The sequence below is a fragment of the Macaca mulatta genome, chromosome 14, assembly GCF_049350105.2.
Source record: "Macaca mulatta isolate MMU2019108-1 chromosome 14, T2T-MMU8v2.0, whole genome shotgun sequence".
NCBI classification, from domain to species: Eukaryota; Metazoa; Chordata; class Mammalia; order Primates; family Cercopithecidae; genus Macaca; species Macaca mulatta.
Genome location: NC_133419.1, coordinates 97,404,416 through 97,431,862, shown reverse-complemented (window position 1 = coordinate 97,431,862; position 27,447 = coordinate 97,404,416). Strand labels below are relative to the sequence as shown.

Genomic DNA, 27,447 nt, shown 5'->3' with positions numbered 1-27,447 from the left:
TGAGCTATTTGGTAACTTTCTAAATTTTAGACTAGCTTCATACTGATTTAAAAAGTATGCATGAGGCCATGTGTATTTATCTATATTACTAGGGCATATGGTTTGGCTCCAAAACACAAGTCAAGAACCCAGAAGTGTCAAGCTCTATTACCAAATCTGGGAGAAACTAACTGCACTTTCACATTGAAAATTGGAATGGGGTTATTCATACACAGCCAACCAAAACCATAGTAGGTAATTCTATAATTATAATATGCAAATAGTTAACGAGGTAAAAACCCCAAACATTTTATTTTCTCAAAATTTTAAGATTTGCTTTGTATATCTCTCTCTTAAATTCTCAGTTATTTTTCTTTTAGTAGAAATTTAAGGTTAATGTATTAAATGGCACACATATAGTGATGTGAACAATAGATGCCCAAGGTGCAAACTACACGTCGCAAATCACCCTATTTGGCTTTGAGAGGTAGTTAAACAGTATCCTCTCAGAGCCACACTGCACATTAAAAGTAAAAAGATGTCCTGGGATAGGAAAAGCCTTCTGAAATAGAACCACACATATGTGGGGAAGGGTTGGCAGCAGCAGGATCCTTTAGAATACAGGGAAGAATGGAAGAAATGAACAAGCACCTACATTGCTGAGTGCCTTTTATGTGCCAAGAGCTCTATAATTCTCAACACAACAGCCTGTATTTATACTAATCAGAGCAATTATTCCAGGAGTGCTGATTATCTCTTACATACCTATCTTTTCTACTGGATTTTCAGTTCATTGAGTGCAAGATCAAATATCACTTATTATTTATTTTTGCCAAAACATTATCTACCAGTGACTAGCACAAAGTAGGTAATCGATACATATTTGTTGACTTAATGAATAAGCCAATCTCCTAAAAATTAATATTCCCATTTGATGAACACAGAGACTAAGGCCCCTAACAGTTAAGTGACTTGTACAGGTCACACAGATCACACAGGTTAGTAATAGCTGAAGAAGAATATAAATCCAAGCCTGTCTGATTTCAGAGAACCAACTTTCTACTGCACCAAGCAGCTCTATGGATGCCATAGTGGACCAAGCCTCAGAGAATAGCTTTAAGGTTTGTGAAAGGATGGCAGTGGGAGAGAAAACTTTCACACATCTTCCCGTGAACATGAAAGATTTCAGAGAAGTAAAAATAAAGAGGACAATTTTATTTCTGGGTACAGTTCAAACTAGGACAAAAATCATAGCATCAGGGTAGGGAAAGTCTCTCATGTTTCCTGGCAGCCTCTTCAACAGTGGCTTTACCTCTCCAACAGTTTGTGTTCATTTGCTTTTCTCTGTGCTTCCTTCCTGTCTTTCTCGCCACAGCTTCTTTCCTTATGACGTTTAGAATTCCAGGGAGATATCTGTATACAAGGTCCAGAAAAAGCAGCTAAGAGGTCACAGTAGAGAGTACAGACTCTGGAGTCCATCTGCCAGAGTCCCATCCCCACTCTGCCCCATTCTAATCAGGTGACATTGGATAAATGATTCAATCTCTCACCATCTCAGTTGCCTCCCCTGGAAAATGAGAGTATTAATAATAGAACCTATCTACTGTATAAGAATTAAGTGAGTTAACACATGTCAAGTCCTGAGAACAGTATCTAGAACATGGTAGGAACTTAATGACAAGTAGCCATTACCATTACCATGTCCTTGACTCTAAAATTCAGAAGCACAGCAAGCTGCATGCATAACACAGCCCACTGATCTGCAAACACATCTATCATGTTCCAGGTTAGGCTTCAGACATAGAGACCCAACATAAACCTCCCCTCCCAAAGGCAGGAGTGAAGTGTTGCTGGAAGTAAGTGAAACAAATCTGAATAATATTTTCTAATATCCCCTGATTTAAATAGGCAATAGCTTGGAACATAAGCAGCTGTAGTTGGGGTCTTTTCCTCCATGCCAATCAGTACATGTAAAAGCCATTCTTGTGTATCTAGAGAAAGAAACAAAAAGAGTAGTCCTTCCTCATGACTCTTCTCTGAGCATGTGAAATAGTATTGCAGGTTCACCTCAGTGCAAGAACGAATTCTAGTGTCTCTTCATCTGGATTGCTGAGGACTTAAGGGAAATTATGCCCAATTTATTTGGAAATTACAAATATATAAGAAGCTAGGACCAATTTATTTGGAGCCATTTTCTTAGTTATGGGTCCTCATCAGAAAAAGCAATGATTAGGATGGTAGAGGGGTCGGGGCTGACATAACTAAATAAGGGCCTTTTTTTTTTTTTTTTTTTTTTTGTATAACAACATATCCAAAGCGCGCAGTCTATGGATGGTGCAATTGCTTAAATAGATTATAAAGGACTTGTTCTATCCTTACTCTGCTCTCGTTAAGATGCATCTTTCAGGCTTTATTTATGAGATGGCTGCTTTAATGCTAGTCATCGGGTAGAAGATCACAGAAAAAGGAATGAGGGTAAAGGGCAAATGACAGAGGGTTGAAAAAATCAAACCAGAAATATAAAGCTCCTTTAAAACAACCTTCACAGAAGCTCCACCCAGTGATTTACTCCACCCAGTGATTTCCATCTTCATGGCCAAAAATACTTGGCTCAGGCACATGAAATTATTAATAAACTATGCCATGCATTAAAAAATATGGCATATGATCCAATAGAATATGGCATATGGAGACAAGTAACACTGAGAGACAGGATGTTTTGCCTGGACACATTGCCACTCTAGACAGAATTGAGCTTCTATCAGTAAGAATAAATGACTAAATAAATATTGAGGAAACAACTAGCAGTGTCACCCATGTTCACGGAAGAGGAAGTCTAAAGATTGCCTGCGTCCTCAAGAAATTCTCTAAAATGGCCAGGACACCATGACTAACAGCAATATAGAGCCATAATGTATGTTCTCAGTGGAAGAGAATAATCCTCCACTTTAGCGGAGCATGTACCCAGAGACAGGATTAAAATATCAATAAATATAAATATAGGCCTACAAAAACAAAGCTCTACAGCAATCACATCCCATGGCATCAGCTCCCAGTCCTTCTCTTAGGTTGTCAATGATGACCAAATGGTTAATATAAACATGATTTTAGCTTATGTGCCAAAGCAAAGGTTTAAAAGATGCCCAAGTAAAGACTAATGATACCCAAGAGGTATCAACCTACAATCATTTTTGGCAACAACATATAAGAAAATGCAGATTTCATTTTTAAGAAAAGAAATGCATGATGAGATTGTATACAAAAGTTCGAGAGAAAGGCAAATGGGCATCACAAAGAAAATATGCCAAATGGGACAAAGGAAGGAATCTGAAAAATCACTGCAGAAAAGTCATAAGTGAGATGGACAACAAGGTTAAGCAATGCATGCAAAAAGATAATGGAAAAGGGAAGAAAGGCAGTGAAATACAAATGATAGATATGAAAGGTACATTATGGTATGCAACATACAAATAATTCTTGTGATGCCGGCCGCGGTGGCTCACGCCTGTAATCCCAGCACTTTGGGAGGCCGAGGCGGGCGGATCACAAGGTCAGGAAATCGAGACCGCGGTGAAACCTCGTCTCTACTGAAAATACAAAAAAAAATTAGCCGCGCGCGGTGGCGGGCGCCTGTAGTCCCAGCTACTCAGGAGGCTGAGGCAGGAGAATGGCATGATCCCAGGAGGCGGAGCTTGCAGTGAGCCGATCGCGCCACTGCACTCCAGCCTGGGGAACAGAGCGAGACTCTGTCTCAAAAAAAAAAAAAAAAAAGAAAGAAAAAGAAAAGAAAAAGAAATAATTCTTGTGTATGAAAAGGGGTAAATGATATGCAAAAACAATAATTAACTATTTAACAAATATTTCTACTCGAGGTAGTATTGAAGACTACATTCCCTGAAAAAATTCTCAGTACATAAAAAGTATAAATACATAATAAAATCTGATTCAAAAAATCCTTGTAAATATAGACCTGAACTAACAAAACCATAAAGGAGTTCCTGAAACACCAAAATAACTAGATGATACATACATACAAAATATATACATAGCATATTCTCATTCCTGTGTGGGAGCTAAGAAAGTAGATCTCATTAAGGTGGGGAGTATATTAGTGGTTACCAGAGGCCAGGAAAAGAGAATAAAGAGAAGTTGATTAATGGATATGAAAAAATAGTTAGATAAAAGAAATAAGATCTAGTGTACACTGGATCAACAGAATTACTACAGCAAACAATAATCTATAGTAAATTTTAAAATAGCTAATAGAGAATAAACATTTCCAGCATAAAGAAAAATGTTTAAGGTGACGGGTATTCTAATTATCATGATTTGATTATTACACATTTCATGAATGTATCAAAATATCACATGTATCCTCAAAATATGTTACATCTATTACATATGAATTTTTTAAAAAACAGATTATACCAAAACATTAAAAAATGTAGATTTATAGATATATAGATATGTAAGCAAATACTAAGAATGAAGTAGGACCAATGGGTTAAACTACCATAAAGCTGCAGTTGTCCTGAAGTCATAAACAGACACCTAGGATCACAGAGTTTGAATTTTAACAGCCAAAAACTAAGCATTAAGTATGAAAAAAATAGAATTTTTTAAAACTCCTGAATTAATTCAAAAAGCAATGGAATAAAGCACAGAGAAAGCAGAACAACAAAAAACATAAATGAGATTATAGAAATAAATTTTAAAATATATCAGCAATTAGTATAATTGCAAATTCATTTCAATTTTTAAAGTTTGTTTTACAAAATACCCAAAGTAAGTTAAAAATAATAGCATAAGCCAGAGCAGTCAGGCAAGAGAAAGCAATAAGAGGCATCCAAAGAGGAAGAGAGGAAGTCAAACTGTTTGCAGACTATATGATTCTCTACCTAAAAACCCCCAGTCTCTGCCCAAAAGCACCTTGATCTGATAACTTCAGCAAAATTTCAGGATACAAAATTAATGTACAAAACTCAGTAGCATTTCTATACACAAACAAGGGAAACTTAAATAAATTTACAAGCAAAAAACAACCCCATTAAAAAGTAGGCAAAGGACATGAACAGACACTTTTCAAAAGAAGATATACATGTGGCCAACAATCATACGAAAAAAAGCTCAACATCACTTGCAGGGGCCTTTGAAAACAGTATGCTGAGAATAGATAGGGCTCAAGGGCAGTATCTCCAATTGAACTTTTAATGAACTCCCGTAGGCGCCAAGAAGGCGGGCAGATAAGGAAGAGCATAGAAACAAGGAATTGAGTAGAAGGTTACATGTGGGAAAAGAAAGTTTGTTTTGCATTGCATTCTTTCTGCTGATGTGGGGTTTATGGAGTATAAATAAAGTGAGGCGGAGGCTCTGAGTGCGGCCGCCATGTTCTCTGTGTGTCTTTGTCTTTTGTGTGTTCCTTCATTCTCCACCACCCCCGGCACGGACCCCAACAAGTGGTGCAGCGAGCAGGGTCAGCACGGGTGAGTAGGGGAGAACAAGAAGGGGAACCCCCTAGGGGCGGGTAAGGCCCAGATATTGTTAAGGGGAACCTTCTTAAGCTTTCATTATGGGGAATTCCATCTCTCTGGCCTCAGAATATTTATGGCTGTTTCAAGGACTGTTGCTGTCTATAGGAGTAGAAGTGAAAGAAAAAGACTTTGAAGTGATTGTTTGCCCATGTTGAACAACATTGTTACTGGTTTCAGTATCAGACTAAAGTGCAGCTGAATCGCAGAGAATGGTTACAGGTAGTAAAAACTCTGCTTAGAGCTCTCCAGTTAGGGGATATTATGCCTCTAAAATTGTGGACCTTGTGTGACTCTATCACTCAGACATTAGAGTTACTTGAGACTGATTCAGAGTGTGGTAATGTAGCCACAGGAGGAAAGGTATCTGAGGATTTCGGGAAAAAAAAAAAAATCTGAAATGGAGCCCATTTGTGCCAGGATAACAGAGGATGGTGGGGGGGGGGTAGCAAAAGGGGGAGAAGAGAAAAAGCCAGCTCTTCCTTCTTCTAAGGGAAATTCTGACATGCAGTGTATAATGGAAATGCTTCAACAAATATTACAGATATATTCTTCTAATTCACGTTTGCGAGCTTTCCCTGTTTCTTTTCCTTCTGCCCTGTTAAAAGAGGATTTTCCAGAGCCTCCAACCCCCTGGCTTCCTTATCTTTACCTTTGTTTGGCAAAGTTGAAGCCCTGTTCACATCAGACATACTTTAAATTTATACTAAACACCTGTTTAATATGTCAAAACCAGTGTATATGTATATCTTGTTGTTTGTTAAAATATTATGAGTATTTCAATAGTCAATAAATAAGCACATTAATATTAACTATTAATATTAATATAGTATTAATAACCCCAGCTAGGAAATTGTTATGTTATAGGGGTGCATCGGTTCCACCAATTTACACTCCAAACAGAAGTTGAGTATTCGAGCTGCTTAACACATTAACTACCTCTTGATATTTTCTGTGTTTTTAAATTTTAACCATTGTATTGTGTATGTAATGATTCTCAATTTGGTATTAATATATATATTTCCTAGTGAGTAATGATGTTAGACATATAGGTTTATTGTCATTTCTTTGTTCTGCTACTTTTGGTTGGGTTATTTGCCTTTTCTTATTAATATGTTGAGATTCTTTATATTTGGGGATATGAGTATTATTATATATGATATATACTTTTAATTAAAAAAAAAATTTTAAGGAGCTGGATCTGTTTCCAATTATTTGTGCTTCTTTTGCTCCTAATGCTCAGTTTTTAAATGGTGGCAATAATGTCCAATTTAATGCCTTACAAATTAAATTTTTAAAAAGAAATGAAAGCTGCCATTTCTAACTATGGACCTCAATCTCCTTTTATCCTTGGTCTTCTTGGTATTTTTTCATCAGAAAATTTGATAATTCCTATAGACTGGAAGACTTTGGGGAAGGCTTTTCTTGATCGTTCTCAGTGGTTACAATTGCACAGCTGGTAAATGAACAAGGCACACGTACAGGCTAGGAAAAATGTTATGTGTTATCCCCCTGGACCCACTGAGGAACAACTCACAGGCATGGGCCAGTATGCAACTCTTAATGCTCAGGCTGGTCTAGATGATGTTGCCCTTACTCAAATCAAGACTTTGTTTTTAAGGGCCGGAAATAAGGTAGAGATAACAGGAAAATGTTCCCTTTCCTCTGTGAAGATTTTATAGGGCACAAATGAACTATTTCCAGATTTCGTAGCCCGTCTTCAGGATGCTGTCTTCAAAATTGTGGGTGCTGGCCTTGCTTCAAAAATTTTGTTACAAACATTGTCTTTTAAAAATGCTTATGCTGACTTAAAAATTGTTAAAATCGTTAAAGGCCAATGGGGCCAATTTAGATAAATATATTAAAACTTGTGTTAGTGTTGGAGGGGCTATTTATAATGCTCAATTATTTGCTGGAGCTTTGTCTAAAGCCTTAAAAGGAAATAACAAACAAGGTGTTTGCTTTCAGTGTGGTAAACCTAGACATTTCAAAAAAGAATGTCATAAAAATTGAACACTTTTATCCCTCAAGGCAGAAAGCTGCCTTCAGAGGTGTACAAATGTTGTGGTAAAGGTCGACATTGGACAAATAAATGTCGTTCCAAAACTGATAAAAGTGGAAATTTACTGTCTTCTCTCCTGGGAAACGGGAGCCAGGGCCCACAGGCTTGGGGCCCCAACAATTACAATACAAGTCTACTACAATATTCAGTGAGCAATGGCCTACAACATTAAGGAATAAATTCAAGTCCTCCTTAAGGATCCCACACCTTACCCCAGTTTCTCAGCTTTATGCGGCAACTAAGCAGAGCGCCGCTGCTGACTTAGCTATTACTCAGCCTTATACTTTGTCTCCTAATAGAGGAGTATATAAATTAGCTATTAGAGTGTGTGGCCCTTTGCCAAAAGGACATGATATTACTAATAAAATTCTTATTTTGGTACAAGTTTCACAATTTATACGCCTAGAGGCAGGGGAACGTATTCTCAATACAGAGGGTTTGGTAGCACAGAAAGAACTGTTTTTTGGGAAACTTTAGTTTCTAATCAAAAGCCCTTATGTTCATTGCACATTAATGGAATAGTTTTAAAAGAGTTAATTGATACGGGGATAAATATGTCTATCATTTGTTTAAATTATTGGCCTATACAATGGGAAAAAAGACAAGTTTCAGTTATACTCACTGGCTTGGGTCCTGCTTCTGTGGTTTATCAAAACATAGAACCTTTAACCTGTGTCGGTCCTAAAGGTCAACAAGGTCAAGTGTTTTTTTATATTATTCCTATTAATATTAATCTTTGGGGACAAAATCTTTCATAACAATTTGGTGCTTTTTTAAACATTTTTCATATTTCCTCAGCTGTCAAAAATATGATGTTCAAAATGGGCTACAATCCTTTAAACTCATAGCCACTGTTCACCAGCCTCAAGTTTTATAATTAAAGTGTAAAACGACCACTCCTCTTTAGGTGAAACAGTGGCCATTATCTAAAGAAATACTTAGGATTTTAAAAGAGTAAGTCAAAAAACAAATGGCCAAGAGGAATCTAAAGCCACGTACTTCTGCATGGAATTCCCGTCTTTGTCTTGTTCTTAAAGCTATAAATGTTTACATTCAACCTAGGGAAAGTTTACAGCCCGGTCTTCCTAATCCTGCCCTTATCCCACAAAGTTAAAACCAGAGAAAAGCAGCAAGATGCTTTTGTATCATTACAAACTCAGCTTTCTTTCTACTCACTTAATATTGCCACAGAAAAAATTTAACTGGATTTTCTTATTCAATATTTAGATTATACCTTGGGGACACAAAATATTCGACCCCAAAAAATTCAAATTCGACGTGATCATTTAAAAACATTAAATGATTTTCAAAAGCTTCTAGGAGACACTAATTGGATGCGTCCGGTTTTAGGAATACCAACATATCAGTTATAACATCTTTTTTCTATTCTAGAAGGAGACAGTCTCTTGGACAACTCACGCCATTTAACTCCTTTGGCTTTACAGGAACTCCAGCTTGTTGAAGAGCAACTTCAAAAGGCCCTTCCTTTTGTTTATTTTATACTTTACCTTCTCCCACAGGAATGATTCATCAAACTAGTCGACCACTAAAATGGATCTTTTTGTCCAATAAAATATCTAAACGCTTGGCTACTTATATCGATCGTTTAGCTGAACTGATCATCAAAGGACGGCATCACTGTCGACAACATTGGGGAGGAGATCCTTCCTTAATTATCTCTCAATTCACTCATAATAAGATCACTTATCTTCTTGCAACTTCTGATTCTTGGCAAGTTGCTTGCGCTTCTTTTGTTGGACAATTTTCTACCCAATATCCTAAGTCTCCGATCTTTTCATTTTTTAGGCAACATTCTGTGTTGCCTTTCTCACCAATTTCTGTATTTCCTGTTCAAGGTCCTACCTTTTTTACTGATGCTAGTAGCAATGATAAGGCTGGATATCGGAGTGTTCATCAATCTCGAGTTACGGTTTATCCTTATCCCTCGGTGCAACAGGGAAAACTGTTTGCTATTCTCATGGTCTTACTTGATTTCCCTACTACTGGTTGTAACATTGTTAGTGATTCTCAATACGCCGTTTATGTTACTTCTTACATTTCTCAGGCCACTTTACCTCTTTGTGCTACTTCTTCTCTTCAAAAACTCTTTTCCTTGTTATCTTCTACTTTGAGCCAACGTCGAGCTCCTTTATTCATCACTCATCTTCGTTCTCATTCTCAACTTCCTGGACCATTAGTTCATGGTAATACTCAAATTGATTCACTTTTAATAGGCCACCTACATGCTGCAGAACAAAAATATACTCTACATCACACTAATAGTTCTGGCCTTCAACAACGGTTTCATTTAACTTATAAACGAGCTCATTCTCTTATTCGAGCTTGTCCTTCCTGTGCTCCTTTGAGCATTCCATCCTTCCATCCTGGGGTTAATCCACAAGGTGTCCCTTCTTTTGGACGATTAAAGTATGTTCATCATACCATTGATACCTTTTCTCATTTCTGTTATTACTCATCTCTTAACTTGTTTCGCCATCATGGGCATTCCTCTTATACTTAAAACTAATCATGCCCCTGCCTATGTCTCTTGTAAATTACAAGTTTTCTTACAGCAATACAATATTCAACATATCATCGGTATCCCGGGCAACAGTCAAGGTCAAGCCATCATTGAGCGCGCAAATTTAACTTTAAAAACTTAACTATTAAAACAAAACAAAAAGGGGGAAAATGAGCGCCCCAGAAACCAGATTTTGAAACCAGATTTGGAAGGTTCTTTTTACCTTAATTTTTTTGAATCAATGGAGACAATTGCAAGATTCCGCTGCCGTAACCCATCTTTCCTCACCTCCCTCGGTGATAGTCCCCGCTGACAGTTTAAAGGTTTGGTATCCTAATAAAGAAGGTAAGTATGTTCAAGGGCAAGTTCTAAAACAGGGACGGGGCTATGCTCTTGTCCTTACAGGGAGCGGACCTGAGTGGTTTCCTACAAGATGATTGAAACCCTGTTGAAAAGAAAACTGGATTCAGCATGCATTTCTTCCTTTGCTGGATGTGCCTCAGCGGGGGACTTATTTCTCTTAGTGAGGCTTTGTATGAATATTGGACTTATATTCCCTTTCCGCCCTTGTATCAGGGAGTCGCCTGGGGGGAGGCGGAAATTAAGGTTTTCACCAATGACACTACTTGGATGCCATCCCCCTATATAGACAAGGACAATATAGAACGGGAAACGGAAATTATAAACAACACATATCAATTTGGAGTGGAAGGAGTTCCAATATGTATGGGAAATAGTTCTCATTGTCTCCGAAAATCGCATGAAGCCTGGGCTGTTTGTTATAATCATAGTCATGTGGCTGCTAATACTGTTATTATTGTAACTAGAAGTTTTTAATATAATCATACTGTATATAGTAATGAAACTATTCCTAGTTCTTTACTTTTTTTGTCCTATTCTAGAGGTTTCTCCTAATATTGAGGTGCTGGAGTGACAACAATGTCGGGGAACTAGACCCCGGATTTTATTAGAATGCAATGGAATATAAATAACTGATTGGAGTGTGCACGGTGATTTTCAAATAAAATTTAGTCACATACCTTTGAATTGACACTGGGTAAATAAAAGTATTGCTGCTAACAGTAATGAAACCTTGGTATGGCGTGAAGGAGGCCTGAAGTACAGAGTCATCTTTGGAAGTTGTTAGCTGCAGGCGATGCCATTAGCACTTTTGTGGGGAATATGTCCCTTAATCTTTCTAACCCAACTAACTCCTTTCATATTCAGTTATATCGAAATACCTCCTGATATATTATTGCTTGTGTCCGTAAGCCCTACCGATTATTAGCAGGGAATTTGACATGGGATAATGATACGGGGATTGTTAATTGTACAGATATGTGTACATTTTTGTCTTGCCTCAATCATTCCTGGTGGCACAACTTTACTGGGGATATTAATATCCTCAGGGCTCATAAGGAAATTTGGCTACCTGTTAACCTTACGCGACTGTGGGGGGCATCACCTCTTGAAACTTATATTTGGACTTCTCTCCAGCGAACCCGCCGTGCCCTTGGACTTATAATTGCCTCGGTGATGAGTCTTGTTGCCATTGCCTCCACTGCGACCGTAGCAGGACTCGCTCTTCATCAAAGCATACAAAATGCTGAATTTGTGCAGCAATGGCACAAGCAATCTCACCGGTTATGGCTTCAACAACAAAACATTTATTCTCAACTTGCTGAAAGATTGGACAACATGGAGCAAGCATTGACATGGCTTGGAGATCAGCTCACTGTACTCAGTACTCGGATAACACTACAATGTGATTGGAACTCCACTCAATTTTGTGTAATGCCTGTGCCTTTTAACATCTCTCAAAATTGGACCATAATCTGAAAATTATTAGTAGGCCATAAAAATATTAGTTTGGACATCCCAGAGCTCACTCAGAACATTTCCGAAGCATTTCGACAACAATTACATGTGTTGTCCGGAACCGTAACCCTGCAAGAGCTAGGTCAGCGCCTTGCTGCCTTTAACCCATGGACCCAGATGAAAACATGGATTTCTACAATCTCCGGAAGTATATTGTTTTGGGCACTCGAATTGGGTCTACTTCTTTTGGTGATCCGATGCTCCCTCCGTCGCCTCCAAAAACAAAAGAAAACACAGGAACAAATATAGGCTACCTTTTTAGGATTGAGGCAAAACAAAACAAAAAGGGGGAAATGCAGGGGCCTTTGAAAACAGTATGCTGAGAATAGATAGGGCTCAAGGACAGTATCTCCAATTGAACTTTTAATGAACTCCCGTAGGCGCCAAGAAGGCGGGCAGATAAGGAAGAGCATAGAAACAAGGAATTGAGTAGAAGGTTACATGTGGGAAAAGAAAGTTTGTTTTGCATTGCATTCTTTCTGCTGACGTGGGGTTTATGGAGTATAAATAAAGTGAGGTGGAGGCTCTGAGTGCAGCCGCCATGTTCTCTGTGTGTCTTTGTCTTTTGTGTGTTCTTTCATTCTCCACCACCCCCGGCATGGACCCCAACAATCACTGATCATTAGAGAAATGCAAATTGAAACCACAATGAGATACCATCTTACATCAGTCAGAATGGCTATCAATAAAAAGTAAAAAAAAAAAAAAATAACAGATACTAGCAAGGTTGCAGAGGAAAGGGAAGGCTTATATACTGCTGGTGGAAAAGTAAATTTGTTCAGCCACTGTGGAAAGCAGTTTGGTGATTTCTCAAATAACTTAAAACAGAAATATCATTCAACTCAGCAATCCCATTATTGGTTATATACCCATAGTGCTGTTGCACACTTAAAAGACTGCAGTACAGTATAAACATAACTTTTATATGCACTGACTTTGATTTGCATTTTCGATTAGTGATGCTGGCCATTTGTATGTCTTCTTTTGAGTAATGTCTATTCATGACTTTTGCCCACTTTGTAATGAGATTACTTGGTTTTTGTTGTTGTTGAGTTGTCTGAGTTTCTTGCACATTCTGGATATTAGTCCCTTGTTGGATAAACAGTTTGCAAATATTTTCTCCCATTTACCATGTTATATTTTCATTCTGTGAATTGTTTGGGGTTTTTTTGTTATGTTGCTGTTGTTGTTGTTGTTGCACAGAAGTCTTTTGGTTTAATATAGTCCCATTTGTCTATTTTTTTGTTTTGTTTTGTTGCCTATGCTTTTGAAGTCTTAACCATAAAATCTTTGCCTGGATCGATGTCCTGGAATGTTACCCCTCTGTTTTCTTACTGCAGTTTCATAGATTCAGGTCTACATTGAAGTCTTTAATCCATTTGGATAGTTTTGTATATGGGGAGAGATAGGGGTCTAGTTCGATTCTTCTGCATAAGATATCCAGTTTTATCAGCACCCTTTATTGAAAAGGATGTCCTTTCCCTAATGTATATTCTTGGCACCTTTGTTTAAAAGTTGGCTGTAACTATGTGGGTTTACTTCTGGGTTCTCTACTGTGTTCCTTTGGTTTATGTTTATTTTTATACCAACACTGTGTTGTTTTGGTTAGTATAGCTTTGTAGTATATTTTGAAATCAGGTAGTGTAATGCCACCAGCTTTGATTATTTTTCAGGATTACTTTGGCTGTTCAGGCTCTTTTTTGGTTCCATGTGAATTGTAGGAATTTTTTTCTATTTCTTTGAAAAATGTAATTGATATTTTAGCAGGGATTGCATTAAATCTATAGTTTGCTTTGAGTAGTATGACTATGTTAATAATATTATTTCTTCTGATCCATGAGCATGAATGCCTTTTAATTTGTTTGTGCCTTCTTTAATTTCTTTCATTAGTGTTTTGTACTTTTCCTTGTACAGGTCTTTCACCTTCTTAGTTAAATTTATAGGTATTTTCTCTTTTTTTGTAACTGTGGCAGATGAATTTGCTTTCTTGATTTCTTTTTCCTTCAGTTTGTTGTTGGCGTACAAAAACAGCTACTGATTTTTGTATGTTGATTTTGTATCCTCCAACTTTTTATTAGTTCAAAGAGTTTTTTGTTAGGTTTTTCTGTATATAAGATCATGTCATCTGCAAAGAGGGACGATTTGACTTTTTTAAACTTATTTATGTTGAAGGACTACCGTTTGACTTTTTCTTTTCCAATTTGGATGCCCTATATTTTTTTATCTTGCCTGATTGCTCTGGCTAGAACTTCCAGTCCCATGTTGAATAGGAGTGGTGAAAATGGGCATTCTTGTCTTTTTCCAGTTTTTAGAGAAAAGGCTTTCAGCTTTTCACTCTTCAGTATGATGTTAAGTGTCGGTTTGCCATAAATGGCTTTATTATGTTCAAGTATGTTCCTTCTATGTCTAGTTTGTTGAGAATTTGTATCACAGTGATGTTAAATTTTATCAAATGCTGTTTCTGCTTCCATTGAGATGATCACAGGGCTTTGTCCCTCATGCTGTTGATGTGATGTATCACATTTATTGATGTGCATATGTCAAATAATCCTTGCATCCCTAGGATAAATTCACTTGATCATGGTATATTATCTTTTTGATGTGTTGTTGAATTCAGTTTGCTAGAATTTTGTTGAGAATTTTTCTGTCTATGTTTATCAGGGATATTGGCCTGTAGTCTTCTTTTGTGTTGTGTCCTTGTCTCGTTTTGAGATCAGAGTGATGCTAGCCTCAAAGAATGAGTTAGAAAATTCCTCCTGGCCGGGCGCGGTGGCTCAAGCCTATAATCCCAGCACTTTGGGAGGCCGAGATGGGCGGATCACAAGGTCAGGAGATCGAGACCAGCCTGGCTAAATACAGTGAAACCCCGTCTCTACTAAAAAATACAAAAAACTAGCCGGGTGAGGTGGCGGGCGCATGTAGTCCCAGCTACTCGGGAGGCTGAGGCAGGAGAATGGCATAGACCCGGGAGGCGGAGCTTGCAGTGAGCTGAGATGCGGCCACTGCACTCCAGCCTGGGCGACAGAGCGAGACTCCATCTCAAAAAAAAAAAAAAAAAAAAAGTTCCTCCTCTTCACATTTTTATAATAGTTTGAAAATAATTGGCGTTAGTTCTTCTTTATAAGTTTGGTAGAATACAGCAATAAAGCCATCCAATCTTGGGCTTTTCTTTTTTGGGAGATTATTTTATTACTGATTCAATATTTTTACTCATTATTCATCTGTTTTTTTTCTTTTGTTTCTCCCTGGCTCAATCTTAGTAGGCTATATGTGACCAGGAATTTATCCATTTCCTCTAGGTTTTCCAGGTTTTTAACATATAGTTGTTTACAATAGTGTCTGATGATTTTTTGTATTTCTGTGGTATCCGATATGTTATCTTCTTTTTTATTTCCGATTTTGTTTATTAATCCAGACAGCTTTACAGATGAATTCTACTAAACATTTAATAACAAATAGTTCCTACCATATAAAAACTTTTACAAACAATAGAAAAAGGCATTCATTTTACGAAGTTAACATAATCACAGTAGTAAAATTTAACCAGAAAATAAAACAAGAAATAAAATTAAAATCCAATGTGGTAGTATAGTACTAAATGCCTACTTGAAAATAATTGTTGTGAATTTAAACTGAAATTACTTTTCATGATTTTGTGTTTTTCCAGATACATACAGTTTTATGAATGCAGGTGCAAAGTATGTAGAGAGTTAGATTTAACCCAAGTGGTGGTTCTGCCAAACAAATCTGAAGAAACAAAAAGGGAAAAAAGAGTTGGGCACATTTAAAGGGAGTAATTCCAATGGCAGGTCATGGAATCTATTTGGATAAAGAAGAAAGAAAGGATAGCAGAGGGATGAGGGATGATAAGAAGATGCTAGGGTCCATAAACTGCAATCCCTGATGGGAGATGAAAAATTGATTTGATCAGCAATCCTTCGATGTAGGAAAGGCAATATTATTTTCACAGTTATATATGATGAACTGAGATTCAGATGTGCTAATAGACTTTTCTAAACTAAGTATATACATGAGAAATTATCAGAGTTCTCATTCTAATGTGAATACCCTGGCTCTCAATCCCTTTTCTGGTCTTTACTTACTTTTACATCTTGCTAATTTTCCTAGTTACTGCTATTTCTTAGCGGTTAATTCTCACTTAGGATCAACTAAGGATTCCTACATAATCAGATTTTGATAAGGCTCAGATTTTGTTTTTATTTTAATAATGTTATGAATTCAAATTTTCTGAAATAATTATTTAAGATGAAAGGAAACATCTGTTTAAAAAGCGAAATGAATTTTATTGCCACAAAATGCCCACACTGTATAAGAATGGAGAGCACAGTCCAACATTCTCAAAATTCGTGTATATTCTATTACAAATAATTTTCCTCCAGTCTTCCTTCTCTATTTATATTCCATTCACAAGGTTTCTCTGCTCCTTTTTTGAAGGTTGAATTTTGAACACACTATTTACAACCTGCAGGTTTTGTGTTTCCTGGTTCTACATTATAGGTTGACTAGGAAGTGCTAAGAATACCTTTCTCTAGAAGACTATAAATCGCCACATAAAGTCTATTTGTTTGACAACCTTTTCTCCCCTTGGTAATCTTACCAAGAATTCCTTCAAGGTCATCAAACCTGAAATATGTATTTATAATCATTGTGTAATAAAATGAGAAAATGGGACTTGTTTGAACCTCTTTTTATACAAACTGACATTTATTCTTCTGCCAATATCAATAAATAAAAACAGCTGCAAAATACAGGTGTCATCATTCAGAAAATTGACAGAAATGACTGGAGAGTTGTTGCCTAAGTAAACCAGTTATCATTTAAGTATCAGGGTCAGAAAAACATATGGTGCTTAGTTTGATTTATTGTCTAGGTATGTGCCTGCTTCTTTGTATCATCAATTTCCTAAGTATAACCTATCAACTTGGAGAGACACACTTTCCAGCTCAACAACACCAGTGCATTAACATCTTTGAAGGCATTCATCACATATGTAAGATGTAAATCAAAAGCAAATTTATTCTAAAATTATGTTTTTAAGATACCATCATAAAAAATTAAAAGTACCTCCAGAGAAATAAAAACAAAACACTTTCTAAAATTGGAATGCACTGTCTTGTGTCCAAAATTGCTGTTGTAAGGCAATTTTTGTTTAGGAAATATAGTTGTTATCTTGCTATTTCCTTCTTTTTTATCAATCCTAAAAGGCTTTATTTGCTCTTATTTTTATTTCTCCTGCCCTATTCCACCGTATAATTTTCCCTTACACTTATATACTTTTGATTTCTCAGTAGTTTAGCCTGCTTGATTTTCTATATGACATTGAATTCCTGCCACGTTTTTTAAACTTATTTCATATTGCTTTAAAGTGTGATTTTTCTCAAACCCCAGATGCAGTCAATGTGAAACACTATGCTGTGTGGAAATTTCAGTCATTGCATTTGTTTGGTTAAGACAACTTAATTGCTTGCAGAGGCAGCTCCAGTTTCAGCCAGTAAAACAAATTCAATGATCACTGCGAGTAAGGTGAGAACAAAGAAGAAATAACATTTCATTATTCTGCGGTGGCTCTTCACTGCACCTATCACCACCAAGGAGTCAATGTTGGAGGGAGGGTGTCAAAAAGAGTAAGAATGCAGAATTGACAAGTAATGTGCCCATGAAATTATTGCTGAACCAGATGTAGAAAAATAATATCAAGCAAATATTTCAAATAAGAGACAGCTGCACACAAAAGGCAACTGAGAGTTTTCATCATAATAAAATGTATTTTAAAAGTAAGCGGTGCAGACTTCTCTCAAATACCTAGCCTCTGAAAGTGTTGCTTTAAAGAGATCTAATAAACTGCTGCTGAAGTAGAAGAATCAGCTTGACATGGGTGAGATTTGTAAACAAATTTTTAATGTATATGTTGTTACATCTCATTCTACATCTTCTCTACTCAGAATGTTACATGGGGAATTTAGAGGACGACCCAAGGTTGGAGAGTAAGAAGTAACTTAGTCCTATTCATATCAAACCACATAGCTCTTCCAGAGGGGGAGACACAGAATCGATCATGAGTGAGATAATCCCAATATCCATTACAACCTTGTAAGTTAAGAGATCATCTACAGACATGTAAAGTTTAGGAGAGTAAAAGAAACTACAAAAGAAATCTTGGAAAAACAACATGCCTACTTTGGGCAAATAACATTTTGATGAGCTCTGCAGCTTCACTTTCCTGAAGGTCATGTTCAAAAGAGGTCATAATGCTCAGATGGGCAATAGTGGTAAGAACACCACCCAGGCCCACTGGCAGCAGCATATGCTTTTAAGCATAATATTGAACTGCTTCCACCCATAAGCCCATGAGAAAATTGCTTTATCTTTATTATCTGGTGGGATCCGTGAAGGCCTGGAGTATTAGAGGAGGGTAAGGAACTTAAAAAATTAATTAAGGAAAATCTAGAAATTCTGAGTGTAAGTTGGGCTGACATTAGATAGGAATTTGTATAGATGTTCACTGTGCATACATCCTTGAAAAGATAGTTTAGATCAAAGGGCTTCAGTGAACCACTTTGCAAGACATTCGGGAACATGAAAGACCCATGGAGAATTTTCTCCTAACACTGTCTTTCACTGAATAACTACCCAGGAGAGAAATATTCCTTCAAAAACAATATCCACAGGCTAAAGCAAGAATTCCAACCCCAACCCATACTGTCTATACTTTCAGAAAGAGATTATCTCAAAAAATATATTCCAAATGCAATTTCAGGGCTGATGTAATTTTTATCTCTTCATGCTTTTGTTATCTACCACTTTGTAATTTTGAGTGAGCGACTCTATTTCATAGTAAAATGCTCCATAATATTTACTGAGCCTTTTTATATGCCAAGCATCTTGCTAACCACTCCACATGGCTTACATAATTTAAAGATTGCAATAAGTTTATAAAGGAGATATTATTCCTGACTTATAGATTAAAAAGCAAGACTTCCAATCAAGACTATATGGTAAATTCTGTGAGCTACATATACTCATACACACACACACACTTACACATATATGTGCATGTACAGATACACACATATTCAGCCCACTCCCACATATCACTCCCATTGATATTTCAAAAAGAGTTAATAAAATTTGGACAAGGTGAAGTAAGATGGCCAAATAGAAGCTTCCACCAATCATCTTCCATGCAGGAACACCAAATTGACAACTATCTACACAAAGGAAAAGTACTTTCCTAGGACTCAAAAATCAGGTGAGCAATCACAGTGCCTGGTTTTAATCTCAGTTCACTGAAAGAGGCATTGTAGAGTGTAGAAAAGACAGTCTTAAATGCCGACGCCACCCCTCCCCCATTCCCCAGCAGCAGCCATATGATGCAGAGACTCTTTGCACTTGAGGGAGAGAGAGTATAGTGACTGTGAGACTTTGCATTAAAATTCAATGCTGTCAACATTGAGAAATACTCAGCTGACATCCATGGAGGGAGCATTTGGACCAGCCATAGCCAGAGGGAAATCCTACATTACAGCAGTTGGAACCTAGACTTGCCAACATGGGCTAAAGTGCTCTGGGGTGGTAAATAATCTTGAAAGGCTGTCTAGGCCATAAAGACTGCAATTCCTAGGCAAGTCTTAGTGCTGTGCTGGGCTCAGAGCCAGTGGACTTAGGAGATATGTGACCTAGGGAGATACCAGTTTGACAGGCTAAGGGAGTGCTTGTATCACCCCTCCCCTAATCCCAGGCAGTGAAGCTCACAGCTCCAAAACAGACTCCTTCCTTGTAATTAAGGAGAGGAGAGGAAAGAGTAAAGAGAACTTTGTCTTGCAACTTGGATACTAGCTCAGCCACAATAGGATAGGACACCAGGAAGAGTCATGAGGCCCCCATCCCAGCCTCTCACTCCCAGATGTCATATCTACACATACCCTAGGCCAAAAGAGAACCCACTTCCTTAAAGGGAAGAATCCAGTCCTGGCAGTATTCACTACCTGCTGAGTAAAGAGCACTTGAGCCCTAAATAATCAGCAGTGGTAACTGGGTAGAACATGCCATGGGCCTTGGGTGAGACTCTGAGACATGCTGACTTCAGGTGTGACCCAGCATAGTCATAGCTATGGTGGCTGTAAAGAGAGACTCCTTCTGCTTCAGAAAGCAAAGGGAAGAGTAAATGGGACTTTGTCTTGCAGGTTATGTATAAGCCCAGCCACAGTGTGAAAGAACACCAAGGGGAATCTTGGGGTCTCTGATTCTAGTCTTGGCACTTGGATGGCATCTCTGGACCTACCCTGGGCCAGAGGGGAGCTCATTGCCCTGTAGCATCAGCCCCAGGCCTAGCAGCATTCACCACAAGCTGACTGAAGAGCCCTTGGGCCTAAGTGAATGTTGGCAACATCGTAGCAGTACTCCCATGGGCCTGTGGTGGTGGTGGACACAGGGAGAGACTTCACTGCCTAGGGAAAGGGGAGGGGAGAATGGAAGGACTTTGTATTGTGGTTTCAGCACCAGCTTAAACACAGTAGAAAAGAGTACCAGGTAAATTTCTACGATTTGTTACTCTAGGCCTTGGCTCCTGGATACATCTCTGGACCCACCTGGGGCCCAAAGGAACTTTCTGTCATTAAGGGAAGGACACAAGACTGGCTGGCTTCACTACTTGCTGATTGTTGAGCCTTAGGATCTTGAGCAAATATAGATGCAAGCCAGATAGTGGTTACAGTGGTTCTTGGACAAGACTCCATGCTGTGCTGCCTTCAGGTCTGACCCAGCATAGTCCCGGTGGTGGTGGCCACAGGGGTGCTTTTGGTGCCCCTCTTCCAGCTCCAGGAAGCTCAGCACATAGATTTTATTTGATTGGGAGAAAGTAAATGAAGAGAAGAAGAATCTCTGCTGTCTAGGCCACAAGAAAATAAAAAGACAGGTAATCAAAAGAATTCTTCCAGATCTAATTGAAGACTACCAAGTCAGTACCTCTATGAGTCTGCAATAATTACAGTGTTACTGGACTTGGGGTGCCTTCTAATTCACATATACCTGCAGTGACCAAAAACTTAGATCACAACATCCAAGTCCCTTCAAATATCTAGAAAGCCTGCTCAAGAATGATGGGTATAAACAAGCCCACACTGAGAAGACTACAATAAATACCTAACTGTTCAATGCCCAGACACCAATGAACATCAGAAGCATCAACACCATCCAGGAAAACATAACCTCCCCAAATGAACTAAATAAGACACCAGGAACCAATCCCAGAGAGATGGAGATATGTGACCTTTCAGACAGAGAACTCAAAATAACTGTTTTGAGGAAACTCAAATGAATTCAAGATAGCACAGAGAAGGAATTCAGAATCCTATCAGATAAATTTAACAATGAAATTGAAATAATTAAAAAGAATCAGACAGAAATTCTGGGGGTGAAAAACGTAATGGGCATACTGAAGAATACATCAGTGTCTAAGCAGAATTGATCAAGCAGAAGAAAAAATTAGTAAACTTAAACACAGGCTATTTGGAAATATGGTCAGAAGAGGCTAAAGTAAAAAGAATAAAAAAGAATGTAGCACACCTACAAGATCCATCAAACAGCCTCAAAAGGGAAAATATATGAGTTATTGACCTTAAGAAGGCAGTAAAGAGAGAGATTGGGTAGAAAGTCACAAATGAAGTAAAAGAAAATAGATGGAAATATATATGTATGTGTGTGTATATATATATATATGTATATATGTGTGTACGTAAATACACACCATATAAATGGTAGTCAAAAGAAAAATAGCATGACCCAATTAATATTAAACAAAAGAGACTTCAAAACAAAGAATATTTGCCAAGATAAAGAGGGGCATTTCATAATGATAAAATGGCTAATTTATCAATAAAACAGCAATTCTTAATGTTAACCTAACAACAGAGAGTCAAAGTAAATGAAACAAAACTTAACAAAATTAAACAGAAAAAATAATTAATAATTATTGTTGGAAACTTTAATACTCTTCTATCAATGATCAATGGAATAATTATATCAAACAATCAACATAAATTTGAAAAATTTGAACATTATCAACAAATTTGTCCTAATCAAATTACAATGCACCACACCCAGCAGCTGCAGTATACACAAGTTTTTCAAGTGCACGTAGAATATTCATCAAGATAGATCACATGATGAGGCACATAAAATAAGCCTTAAAAATTTGCAGTGTTCTTTGCGCACAAAACATATTCTTTGACCACAAATGAGTTTAATTAGAACTCAAAAACAATAATATATCTAGATTATCTCCCAAAATATTTGAAAATTAAGCATACACTTCTTAATAATCCAGTGTCAGTGAGGAAATCACATATACATATTAGAAAGTATTTTAACTTTAATCATAATAAAAACACAACATATCAAAATGTATGACATGCCATCTAATGAACTGCTAAGAGAGAAATTTAGGGCTTTAAATGTTTACTTAAAAAAACAAGAAAAGTATAAACTCAAAGATCTAAGCTTTCACTTTGAGAAGCTAGAGAAAGAATAACAAAGTAACTCAAGATAAATAGAAGAAATAAAATGATAAATATAAGAAAATAATAAATAAAATAAAGCAAATAACATTCAACTTTTCAAAACAAAAGAACAGACAATCTATATTACATTGCATCTGTTAAATAAATTAAATCAATAATTTAAAACCTTCCTAAAAAGGAAGCTTCTGCCAAGATAGCTTCAATGGCAAAGTCTTATCAAAGAAAAAAAACAAAAACCCAACAACAACAATATCACCAACACACTTTCAGAAAATGCAGAGGAAGGAACACTTTTACTCATTTTGAAACTAATACCCTAAAGTTAAGTCTTGACAATGACATTACAGGGAAAGAACATAACAGTCCAATATCCCTTATAAATATAAATTTGAAAGTGCTTAATAAAGTAGTATCAATTAATTCCAAAAGACAAGCAACATAAGGCAGAATTAACTCCAATAATGCAAGAGAATAACTATATAATTATTGCAATAATTGCAATAAAAGGTTTAGCCAAAAGCCAGTACTGCTTCACGGTTTTAAAATCCTCTAAGAAAACTAGAAATAAAATGAAATATCCTTTTATTTATTTAATAGAGCACTTCTACACAAAATCTACAGTAAATGCCATACTTAGTAGTAAAATATTAAACAATTTGTCACTGAGGTCACACAAAAAATGCAAGTACATCTGCTCTCAGAACTTTTCTTCAACATTGTAATGGGATTCTATTTAATGCAAGAAGACAAAAATTCTAAATAAAAGGTATGAATATGGGTAAAGAAAAAGTAAAACTGTATTTATTTGCAAGTGAAATAAATATATACCTAGAAAATCCAAAGGATTTCACCCAAACGAACTAATAGATCTAATATGAGAATTCCGCCAAGTCTTAGGATACAAGGTCAATATACAAAACCAATTGTATTGTTTATACTAGCAACAAGCACTAGAGATTGAAATTTTTAAAAAATTAATATATTTTGTTAGGAGTACCATAAAAAAATCCAAAACACCAGCAATACATTTAACAAAAGATAAAAAGACATCTATTTAGACAACTTCAGAACATTGCTGAGAAAAACAGTGGAAAATCTAAAGAAATGAGATATACCATAGCAATGGGTTAAAAGAATCAATATTGATGAGGGTTCCAAGATAGCCAAATAGGAACAGCTCCAGTCTACAGTTCCCAACGTGAGTGACACAGAAGACGGATGATTTCTGCATTTGCAACTGAGATACCAGGTTCATCTCCCAGAGGCTGTTGGACAGTGGGTGCAGGACAGTGGATGAAGCCCATGGACCATGAGCCAAAGCAGGGCAAGGCATTGCTTCACCCAGGAAGCACAAGGGGTCAGAGAATTCCCTTTCTTAGCCAAGGGAAGCTGTGACAGGCAGCACCTGGAAAAGCAGGTCACTCCCACCCTAATACTGCGCTTTTCCCACCGTCTTAGCAAATGGCACACCAGGAGATTATATCTTGCGCCTGGCTCAGAGGGTCCCACGCCCACGGAGCCTTGCTCACTGCTAGCACAGCAGTCTGAGATCAAACTGCAAGGTGGCAGCGAGGCTGCGGGAGGGGCGTCTGCCATTGCTGAGGCTTGAGAAGGTAAACAAAGCAGCCGGAGCTCGAACTGGGTAGAGCCCACTGTAGCTCAAGGAGGCCTGCCTGCCTCTATAGACTCCACCTCTGGGGGAAGAGCATAGTTGAACAAAAGGCAGCAGAAACTTCTGCAGACTTAAACGTCTCTGTCTGACAGCTTTGAAGAGAGTAGTGGTTCTCCCAGCACAGAGTTTGAGATCTGAGAACAGACAGACTGCCTCCTCAAGTGGGTCCCTGATCCCCCAGTCACCTAACTGGGAGACACCTCCCAGTAGGGGCCAACTGACACCTCATACGACCGGGTGCCCCTCTGAGACAAAGTTTCCAGAGGAACCATCAGGCAGCAACATTTGCCGTTTTGCAATATTTGCAGTTCTGCAGCTGCTGCTGGTGATACCCAGGCAAACAGGGTCTCAAGTGGACCTCCAGAAATCTCGAGCAGACCTGCAGCTGAGGGTCCTGACTGTTAAAAGGAAAACTAACAAACAGAAAGGACATCCACACCAAAACCCCATCTGTACATCAACATCATCAAAGACAAAAGGTAGATAAAACCACAAAGATGGGAAGAAACCACAGCAGAAAAGCTGAAAATTCTAAAAATCAGAGTGCTTCTTCTCCTCCAAAGGAACACAGCTCCTCACCAGCAGTGGAACAAAGCTGGATGGAGAATGACTTTGATGAGTTGAGAGAAGAAGGCTTCAGAAGATCGGTGATAAAAGGTGGCTCATCCGGAGTTGCTCCTAACTCCCGTTGGGAGGTATTTGTCACTCCTGGTGGGTTCGTGGTCTCACTGGCTTCATGAGTGAAGCTGCAGACCTTCATGGTGAATGTTGCACCTCATAAAGGCAGCGTGGACCCAAAGAGTGAGCAACAGCAAGATTTATTGTGAAGACCAAAAGAACAAATCTTCCACAGTGTGGAAGGGGACCCCAGCAGGTTGCCACTGCTGGCTTGGGTGGCTTGCTTTTATTCAGTTGTCTGGTTCCACCCACATCCTGCTGATTGGTCCATTTTACAGAAAGCTGATTGGTCCATTTTACAGAGAGCTCATTGGTCTGTTTTACAGAAAGCTGATTGGTCCATTTTGAGAGAGTGCCGACTGGTGAATTTACAAACCTTTAGCTAGACACAGAGTGCTGATTGGTGCATTTACAATTGTTTAGCTACATAGAAAAGTTCTCCAAGTCCCCACTCAATTAGCTCAACACATAGTGCTGACTGTTGTGTTTACAAACCTTTAGCTAGACACAGAGTGCTGATTGGTGAGTTTACAATCCCTTAGCTAGACAGAAAAGTTCTCCAAGTCCCCACTCATCCCAGAAGTCCTGCAGGCTTCACCTCTCACTGGCACTTACTGTGGGACTTTGCAGCACCTAGCCCAGGCACTCTGGCAGCCCAGAGGGAGCTCCTCCCAGACAATCAAGAGGAAAAGAGGGGAAGCAAGAAAGAGAGGGAGACCTGCTATCATGGCCAACAGTCCCGCAAAGAGGGAATGGCGGTCCATGCATGGGAATCAGCCTCTGATCAAGCACAGCAGATGCCAGTCAGCTGTGCCAAGTGTGGGACCCGCCGAACCTGCACCCACCCAGAACCTGCACCAGCCCCCTAGCGCCACATGCAGCCCCAGCTTCCGCCCATGCCTCTCCCTCCAGACCTCTCCCCCAGCAGAGAGAGCTGGCTCCAGTCTCAGCCAGCCCCAAGAGGGGTCCCCATAGTGCAGCAATGGGCTGAAGGGTTCCTTGAGCACGGCCAGAGCGGCTGCCAAGGCTGAGGAGGCACCGAGACCAAGTGAGGGCTGCTAGCACAATGTCATCTCTGAAAAGGAGGATGTTCGAACACATCGCAAAGAAGCTAAAAACCTTGAAAAAAGATTAGACGAATGGCTAACTAGAATAAACAGTGTAAAGAAGACCTTAAATGACCAGATGTAGCTGAAAACCATGGCACGAGAACTACAGGATGTGAGCACAAGCTTCAGTAGCCGATTCAATCAACTGGAAGAAAGGGTATCAGTGATTGAAGATCAAATGAATGAAATGAAACAAGAAGAGAAGCTTAGAGAAAAAGGAGTAAAAAGAAATGAACAAAGCCTCCAAGAAATATGGGACTATGAGAAAAGACCAAATACATATCATTGGTGTACGTGAAAGTGACTGGGACAATGGAAGCAAGTTGGAAAACACTATTCAGGATATTAGGAGGGAGAATGTCCCAAAACTAGCAAGGCAGGCCAACATTCAAATTCAGGAAATACAGAGAATACCACTAAGATACTCCTAGAGAAGAGCAGCTCCAAGACATATAATTGTTAGATTCACCAAAGTTGAAATGAAGGTAAAAATGTTCAGGGAAGCCAGAGAGAAAGGTTGGGTTACCAGCAAAGGGAAACCCATCAGACTAACAGCGGATTTATTGGTAGAAACTCTACAAGCCAGAAGAGAGTGGGGGCCAATATTCAACATTCTTAAAGAAAAGAATTTTCAACCCAGAATTTCATCTCCAGTCAAACTAAGCTTCATAAGTGAAGGAGAAATAAAATCCTTTACAGACAAGCAAATGCTGAGAGATTTTGTCACCACGAGACCTGCCTTACAAGTGCTCCTGAAGCAAGTGCTAAACATGGAAAGAGAAAACTGGTACCAGTCACTGCAAAAACATGCCAAATTGTAAAGACCATTGATGCTAGGAAGAAACTGTATTAACTAATGAGGAAAATAACCAGCTTACATCATAATGACAGGATTAAATTCACAGAAAACATTATTAACCTTAAATGTAAATGGCTTAAATGCTCAAATTGAAAAAACATGGATGGCAAAATTGGATAAAGAGTCAAGACTCATCAGTGTGCTGTATTCAGGAGACCCATCTCACGTACAGAGACACACATAGGCTCAAAATAAAGGGATGAAGGAAGATCTACCAAGCAAATGGAAAGAAAAAAAAAAAAAAAAGCAGGGGTTGCAATCCTAGTCTCTGATAAAACAGACTTTAAACCAACAAAGATCAAAAGAGACAAAGAAGACCATTACATAATGGTAAAGGGATCAATTCAACAAGAAGAGCTAACTATCCTAAATATATATGCACACAATACCGGAGCACCCAGATTCATAAAGCAAGTCCTTAGAGACCTACAAAGAGACTTAGACTCCCATACAATAATAATGGGAGACTTTAACACCCCACTGTCAACATTAGACAGATCAATGAGACAGAAGGTTAACAAGGGTATCCAGGAATTGAACTCAGCTCTGCACCAAGCGGACCTAAGAGAAATCTACAGAACTCTCCACTCCAAATCAACAGAATATACATTCTTCTCTGCACC

General features: G+C 38.2%; 1 long non-coding RNA gene across 1 annotated transcript; it reads left to right on the top strand.

Annotated features, from left to right (window-relative positions):
* Window positions 1-5,178: 5,178 nt before the first annotated feature.
* LOC144334450 (uncharacterized) lies at window positions 5,179-12,677 on the top strand. The gene is made up of 2 exons (XR_013404267.1): window positions 5,179-5,462; window positions 10,496-12,677. It is a non-coding gene; the product is annotated as an uncharacterized LOC144334450 (long non-coding RNA).
* The last annotated feature ends 14,770 nt before the right edge of the window (window positions 12,678-27,447 follow it).